This window comes from Nyctereutes procyonoides, unplaced genomic scaffold, assembly GCF_905146905.1.
Source record: "Nyctereutes procyonoides isolate TBG_1078 unplaced genomic scaffold, NYPRO_anot_genome, whole genome shotgun sequence".
NCBI classification, from domain to species: Eukaryota; Metazoa; Chordata; class Mammalia; order Carnivora; family Canidae; genus Nyctereutes; species Nyctereutes procyonoides.
Window position 1 is genome coordinate 7,088,088 of NW_026575155.1, and position 9,099 is coordinate 7,097,186.

Sequence of the window (9,099 nt, forward strand, 5' to 3'; positions counted from 1 at the left end):
GAGTCTGCTTAAAATTCTCCCTCTCTCCCTTCTCCTCTCCTCTCTCTTTCTCTCTAAAATAATATATCAGTCTTTTAAAAAATTAAACTGTCCTCACAGTGACTCTCACTGCCCCTCACCCTCAGTCACCCCAAATTTTCCTAGCTCCATCAGAGAAGAAGATGCTGCGGGAAAAATGAATGAATGAATGAATGAATGAATGAATGAAGAAACATTTTGCCTGTCTGTCAAGTAGAAAGTTCATTTTTCCAAAGGACTGAAGTTAGTCCTTAAATACGCAACAAATAGCATAGTCCCAAATCTCATAATGTTTTAACAGTCTGGAATTTTAGTTATAAAAAATATATGATGACTTTTATAGGACAAAGAGGCACATCATCCAGTCTGAAATCTCCCTAAAAGACCTCTGCCTCTTACACATGTAGAAGTCATCTTTGTGACCCTCTGTACCTGCACATTCGTCTAGCACGCTGCCCAGGAGACATTTTAGAGCAATTTGCTTCTAAAGAGCCCCTTTTGCTAAATGGCAAGCATCATGAGACAAGGACTCTCTTTTTGACTCTGTAGCTGACACTTGCTAAGTGTTGTGTGAGTGACCACCGGGGCATTGAGGGTACATACATTGGCCAGGTCCACCACTAGGGGAAGACAAATCACCCTGCTCAGGTTTACAACCAACTGGTATCTTAGATTCCTAACTGGGTAGGCGGGGTTATGAAGAAGCAAGGAAGAGGGCGATGTGTAGCTAAAGACTACATATGGTTTCAGTTGCTAGATTTAGCAAATAAAAATACACCCAGTTAAATCTGAATTAAATTTGAATTTCAAGTACGCAATGAATAGGGGTTTTTTTGGTTGGTTGGTTTTTTTTTGTTTTTGTTTTTAGTATAAATGTGTCCCAAACATTGCATGGGACATACTTCTACTAAAAAAAAATTGCTATGAATACTCTGTCATTTTACTTATGGAAGGATTATGATGAGTTTTTTAGTATAAAAATGTATCATTCCTTCTTTGAGATCTAGATGACTCCTGCCAGGTAAACATGTAGAGGTCATCTTTGTACCCCATCTGTCATTTCAGATAAATAGCAAATACCCTTTTAGTTTATGTCCCATGCAATATTTGGGGCATACTTATACTAAAGCATTCATTTATCTGAAATTCACATGTAACTGGATACCTCTATTTTTAATCTGGCAACCCTGGTAATGTTAGGTTTCAAAAGTACTATTAGGCCTTCCCAAACCCCTCAACCAATATAAATAATGCTTTCGGGGCACCTGGGTGGCTCAGTCTGTTAAGCATTTGCCTTTGGCTCAGGTCATGATCCCAAGGTCCTGGGACCAGGCTCTGTGCTGGGCTCTCCTCAGTGGGGAATGTGTGTCTCCCTCTCCCACTCCTCCTTGCTTGTGCTCCCTCTCTCTCTCTCTCTTTCTCTCCCCTCTCAAATAAATAAATAAATAAATAAATTTTTTAAAGCTTAAAAAAAAAGTAACGCTTCCTACAGAAATTCATACTAAGTACATTACCTGTAACGTGTTTTATTTACAATTTAAAACAACAGTTAAGAGAGTTAATATTGCAAACATTATATAGCCAGAAAAATACATTCCAATCTAATTCTGCCCTAAGGAGAAGGTGTTGGGGTGGGGGGGCAGGCATCTGAGTCCTGTGGGGGCACAGACCTGTCCGATGGTTCTGACTGGCTGCCCACCTCTCTGCCAGCATTTCTCACCTGGCTCTGGCCACGTTTCATATCACGGTTACTTTCACGCCTGTTTTATCTTTCCCAGTGGACTGTGAGCAACTTGAGGTCAGGCGCTGTGTTCATTTTTGTCTTTTGATTCCTTAGGCCGAATGGTGCCTGGCCTACTGTGAGTAGTTGCTCAATAAAAGACATGTTGCATTCAAGAGGATCCACTGTTTTCTTTAGAGTTGTTTCCACACGTCACCATCCAGCAGTAGGAGTAGTTGGTCAAAAAGCAGGAATAGAGGGTCCCTGGGTGGCTCAGTCAGTGAAGCACCTGCCTTCAGCTCATGCTTGATCTCAGGGTCCTGGGATGAGTTCTCTGCTCAGCAAGAAGTCTGCTTCTCCTTCTCCCTCTGCTGCTCCCCCTATGTGTGCTCTCTCTCTCTCTCTCCCTCTCTTGCTATCTCAAATAGATAAATAAAATCTTTTTTTTAAAAAAAAGGCAGGAATATTCTGATATCCAAATCTGCTGGATTCTGCTGGATTGCATTAATTCGTGGACATTTCTTTTTTGCCCACTAGACCGTGCCCTCCTTCAGGGCAAGGACGGCCTTTTACTCACCTCTTTTCTCCTCTTAGCACCTCTTACAAGAAATCCATCAATGTCGTATAAATGAACTTTCAGACCTCCCACCAAGTCTGCTGGGTCCCACTCAGGAAATTCACCCTCTGGCTCAGCCCAGAACTCTACTAGGTGTTTCCAACTCTTCCTTCTTCCTCCTTATCCAAGTATCACGGAGTCCTGTTCATCCTACCTCCTGAATAGCCCTTGAATCCTCCCATTTCCTTCCCTCTCATTTCTATCACATGCTAGTCTACACCGTCATCTGGGCTACCACACGCCAGCCTCCTATCCAGCCCTGCTCCTCCCTGTCCTTCTCCAGATCACCAGCCCTCAGTCACTGGCCCTGCAAAGATGACATTCAAGGGATGCCTGGGTGACTCAGTAATCGAATGTCTGCCTTTGGCTCAGGTCAGGATCCTGCGGTCCAGGGATCGAGTCCCGCATCGGGCTCCCCAAAGGGAGCCTGCTTCTCCCTCTGCCTGTGTCTCTGCCTCTCTCTGTGTGTCTCTCATGAATAAATAAGTAAAATCTTTTTAAAAAAATTGTAAAAAGGAGAAGAAAAAAATACATGTATATTTAGCTTTTGCTTCAAGAGCAATTTCCTGCAGTGTGGAAGGCAGAGGCAAGCACCTGGCATGGCACAGCAGCGGCTGCCTTGCCTTGCTGGTTTGCTGTTCGTGTCCAGCCCTCCTTTCTCCCAGCCAGGCCTGCCTGCTACCAAAAGCGCAGGTGAGAAGCAGTCTTCTATAACGTTCTTCACTAATTCCCATAACTAATCCCTATCATAAATGCCAATATTATTTTCCAAGTTCCATTTCACGTGACATCACAGTGGCCTCCTCTTCTTCCTCCCCCTGCCACATTAAAGGACCCTTACCACTACCTGGAACCCACCCATATCATCAAGAACAAGCTCCCTGTTTTGAGGTCAGCTGATAAGCAAAGCCAGTTCCTTTTGCTGCCCCAATTCTCCCTTTGCCATCCAAACACCGTATTCACAGGTTCCAGAGATGATGACTTGGACGTCTTTTGGGGTGGCAGGTGGCAGGAGGCGTTATCCCACCTACTCCAATGTCTTATTCTCTATAGCTCAAAGTTTCTGCTTCTCTGAATGAATCCCGACTGATAGACTGCCTTCGACCAAGGGACCCGTTTTATGTCAAAGGAGGTACAACAACAGGCAGATGATCATGAGACCCACTGTCCTACCACATGCCACATCCCCTAGAAGCTACCAGCCTGAAAGCACCCTGGGTTGGCTGGAAACACAGCAGCTAAGGCATCAGCAAGCAATGAACCCCGAGGGGTCAAAGTGCCGGATTTCTGACAGCACCAAGGGGTGGGAGCCCAGTGCATCCCTCACCAGCACGCCTCGCTTTCCTCTGGGCGATCTGCACTTGAGGTTGGGCTGGACTCGAGGTCTGGTTTCCTGGTAGGGAGAGGGCAGAAAGACAAGAAGGCCTTTTCCAAAAGGACAGGAAGGGCGACACTAAGTCTGAAGCTCTAGTTCCCATCTGGTTGCTTTGAGCTCCGCATGCCAGCGGATCAGCAGGAGGTGGTATACAGACAAGGGAAATTCACCCCAATTCTTATGAGGAGGCTAAGTTACAACCTCATGATGGGGCAAAGAGGAGTGGGTCTGGAATACTGGGAATTGCCTAGGGCACCTTTGGGTGCTTCTATCCCAAGTGATCCCCTGGGAACGACCAATACCAGGAACGGACTTTGACAACAGCAAAGTATTTGGGCACAAACCTCTCAGGGATCAAGGTCTAGGGTAGCCCACCAGGCAAGCAACCCAGACCAAAAGTGCTGGCTGACTGAGGAGAGAAGAAAAGGAGGGTTTATTCTGGCCTAGAGACCATCTTCAAAATGGGGACTGTAACTGTCCCACTAGCCTACCTATTATAAGATTTTCTTTTTTTTTTTTTTTAATCCTTTTTTAACTGACCAGCCATCACCTGAAAGAATCAGTTACAGTGGTTCTGAGTGGTACAAGTGTTAACTGTAGCAGGTGCTCTTGCCACCTCCCCCTATTTCCATGCCCTTAATGCTTTTGAGCATGAGGGAACTCCCAAAACTGTCTTCCAAAATCCATTTTATCTAAGGATTGGTGAGAGTTGACATCTAGCAAGTAGAAGCCAGAGATGCTGCTAAATATCCTACAATGCACAGGACAACAAAGAATGAATTTAAGGATTAGCTTTGCAGTTTCTGGGGCGGAGTTGGGGTGGGGGGTGGGGAGAGCCAGCTGGTATTTGCTAGAGATTGCATTGTATCTCTAGATTAATTTGGGAAATTAGTACCATTTTAATAATATTGGGTCTTTCAATTCATGTATGTGGAATATCTCTTCATCTATTTAGATCTTCTCCAATTTTTTCCAATAATACGTTTTATTTTTTTTTATTAAGCTCTATGCCCAATGTGGGGCTTGAACACATGACCCTGAGATTGAGGGTCACATGCTCTACTGACTGAGTCAGCCAGACACCCTCCAATAATGTTTTTTAGTTTTTAATGTCTAATCCTTGTACTTCTTCAGTTACATATGTTCCCGAGTAGTTTATTCTATTTGATGATATTGAAAATGGAATTGTTTTCTTAATTTAATTATCAAATTGTTCATTGCTAATGTACAGAAGCAAATAATCCACTTTGAGATTTGAGTGGCTTCAGGGAAAAATTGAAGGGTAGAAAGACAATGAGATCCGACGTCCTCAGCCTGACTGAGCTCTCCCCAGCCTCACAGCTGCCAAAAGCTAAAAGCAAAATTTTTGTATATTTATCTTGCAACCTTACTGAACTTATTTATTAGCTCCTACAGTGGTTTTGGTGGATTTCTTAGAATTTTCTATATACAAGACTGTATCATCTGTAAATAGAGATAGTTTTACTTCTTCTTTTCCAATACAGATATTTTAGATTTGTTTTTCTTTTTTTTTCTTTTTTTTTTTTTTTTATGATAGTCACAGAGAGAGAGAGAGAGAGAGAGAGGCAGAGACACAGGCAGAGGGAGAAGCAGGCTCCATGCACCGGGAGCCCGACGGGGGATTCGATCCCGGGCCTCCAGGATTGCGCCCTGGGCCAAAGGCAGGCGCCAAACTGCTGCGCCACCCAGGGATCCCCTAGATTTGTTTTTCTTGTCTAATTCCCCCAGCTAGTACCTCTAATACAATGCTGAATAAAAGTGAATAGTGTCTTATTCCTGATCTTAGAGAGAAAGTTTATGGTCTTTTACCATTAACTATGATGTTAGCTGTGAGGCTTTTTGTAGATGCCCTTTATCAGGGTAAAGAAGTTCCCTCCTCCTCCCAATTTGTTAAGTGTTTTTAATCAAGAAAGGGTGTTGTATGACAAACATATGACTATGTTTGTCAAGTGCTTTTCTGTGTCTACCGAAGTGATCTCTTGGTTTGGTTTGGTTTGCTTTGCTTTTCTATGTTTTTGTATGTTAAACTGACCTGCATCCCCAGAATAAATCTCACTTGATTATACTGTATGATCCTTTTTACATGTTATTGGATTCAATCTGCCAGTGTGTTGTTAAGGATTTTTGCATTCATTTTCATAAAGGATATTAGTCTGTCGTTTTGGATGCATTGTCTCTTTTTGGTATCAGGATAGTGCTGGCCTCGTAGGATGAGTTGGGAAAGGTTTCCTTCTATGTTTTTGGAAGTGTTTGTGAAGAATTGGTGTTATTTGGATCTATAAACAATCCACCAGTGATACCATGCTGATGTAAGCTTTTCTTGGTGGGAAATTGGATTATTATGGGATCGGATTATTAACCCAATTTTTTACTTGCTACAGATCTATTCAGATTTTCTGTTTCTTCTTGAATTTATTTTTGTAGTTTGCATCTTTGTAGGATTTATCTATTTCATCTAGGTTACCTAATTATTTTGGCATATGAGTGTTTATAGTATTCATTTATAGTCCTTTTATGTCTGTATGGTTGATAGTAATGTCTTCCTGATCTTAGCACTTTCAGTCTCTTTTTTTTATTAGCCAGTTTAGCTAAAGGTTTGTCAATTTTATTGATATTTTCAAAGAACCAACTTTTTGTTTCATTGATTTTCTCTACTGTTCATTCTATTCTCTATTTCATTTATTTTTCACTCTAATATTTATTTTTTTACTCCCTTCTGTTTCTTTGGATTTAGCTTCCTCTTTGTTTTCTAGTTTCTTAAGGTGAAATGTTGGGTTATTGATCTCAGATCTTCTTTCTTTTTACTTTCTTTTTATTTTATTATTTTATTATTTATTTATTTGAGAGAGAAAGAGAGAGACCACGAATCCTTGCCTGTGAGAAGAGAGGCAGAAGGAAAAAAATCTTCAAGCAGACTCCCTGCTGAGCACCGAGCTGGCTCAGGGCTTGATCCCATCATGCATGAGATCATGACCTGAGCCAAACCAAGAGTTGGGTGCTCAACCTACTGAACCACAGGTGCCCCTCTCCTTCTTTTTTTTTTTTTTTTTTAAGATTTATGTATTTACTTCAGAGAGAGAGAGAGAGAGTGCACAAGTGGGATGGATGGGCAGAGGGAGAAGAAGAGAAATCCTCAAGCAGACTCCCCAGGCAGGGCTTGATTCCAGGACACTACACTTGATCTTAGCCAAAAGGCTGAGAAGCAATTTATCCCAGGATACTGAGATCATGACCTGAACCAAAATTAGGAGTCTGACACTTAACCAACTGAGTCACCCAGGTACTCGTCTTCTTTCTTAATAGGGGCATTTAGAGCTATAATTTTCCCCTTGTTGCCTTAGCTGCATTCCGTATGTTTTAGTATGTTGTATTTACCTTTTTATTTATCTCTAAGTGTTTTCTAATTTCCTTTGTGATTAATTCTTTGACCCACTGGTTGTTAACAAATATTGTTGTTTAATTTCTACGTATTTGTGAATGCCCCAAATTTCCTTCTGTTATTGATTTCTAATTCATTCCATTGTGATCAGAGAATATATTTTATACGATTTTAATCTTTCAAAATCTATTGAGACTTTTTGCATGGTCTTACATCTGATCTATCCTGGAGAATATTCCATGAGCACTTGAAAAGAATGTGCATTCTGCTGTTATTGGATGGTGTGTGTCCATAGATGCCTGTTAGGCCTAGTTGTTTTATAGTATTGTTCAAGTCTTCTATGTCCTTGTTGATTTTCTGCCTCATTGTTCTATAAATCATTGAAAGTAGGATATTGAAGTCTTCAACTTTTATTGTTGAGTTATCTGTTTCTCCCTTCAATTCTGTCTGTTTTGCTTCATGTATTTTGGGGTCCTGTTAGTACATGTATATATATTTATAGTTTGTTTATATTTTAAGATTATCTATTTTAGAGAGAGAGAGCATGAGTGGAAGGGACAGAAGAAGAAGGAGAGAGAATCTCAAGCAGACTCCATGTTGAGCACAGGACCCAATGCAGGGATCAATCTCATGACCATGAGATCACAACCTGAGCCAAAACCAAGAGTAGCATGCTTAACTAACTGAGCCTAAATATAATGCCTGAAACTAATATAGTTTCTATTTTGCTTGATGGATTAACCTATCATTATATAATATCATTCTTTGCCCTCAGTAACAATTTTTGTCTAAAAAGTCTATTTTTTTATGATATTAGTATAGCTATATCTGAAATTAGCATACCTGATATAGTATAGTATTTTTTTAAGTTCTTCAGTTGATTCTTAACTGTGGTCACGGTTGAGAACCACCAGAACAAGCATCTTAAGATAGGAGAGCAAAAGGGCACATCTTTTGTCATCATATCTGTTTATTAGCAGGATGTTCCTCAAATCTGAGAAATGTTTAGACCCCTTTAAAGAAAAAAAAAAATAAAGAAGCTTCTTCAGCATCTGCCAAGGTTGACAATTTTTTTATCATAATATTCCTTAAGTATGTGTGAATGTAAAACTAATTATAATCTTCAGTATATAGCTCTCACACAACAAAACCAAATCTAGTTTATAAATGAACTATAACCAAAACTGCAAAACAATAAAATTAAAGCAAAAAACATTAACTCAGCATTTGAGTTCAGCATGGCTTGTCTACCATGCACCCTGCAATGTGAGGGAACCAATTCAGCCATTACTTTTTTTTCAATCGAACTATGATGAATAGCCAGTTGTACAATATATGGTTAATATTATTTGACCACAATTTGGCTGAAATAGATCATACTAAGTTCATTTTTGTTTATGTCCTATTACCTGAAAATAATCAAAATAGTACCACTGTGCCCCAAGAAGATCCTAAATACAAACATACAACAGGTTCATCTAGATGATTCCAGAATATGCCTTTTAGACTTCTAAGCTTACCACCAAAGTGAAAGCAAATTTTTTAATTTCTGGAAGAAAGGTAGCGGACTCCACAAATAAATCTACCATCTGAAACACTGGAACTTTTCTTTTTTTCTAGAGAGAAAGAGAGAGCATGCATGCACATGTGAGAGAGGGACAGAGAGAGAGAGAGAGAAAATCTTAAGCAAGCTCCACACCCAGCATGGGGCCCAACTCAGGGCTCGATTTCATGATCCTCAGATCATGACCTGAGCCAAAATCAAGAGAGTCAGATGCTTAACCAACCCACCTAGGTTCCCCAGAACATTTCTTTAATGGTGTGCCTCAATCTTTTCCAAGGGCTCCACGTGAATCCTCACCTTCAGAGGTTACTTTTTCAAAATATGGCTACACAAGGGGTTTCTTGAGGTTCTATTTGTGAATATTTAATCTTGAGCAATGAGGAAAAGAAAGCAAAAGAATCTTCTG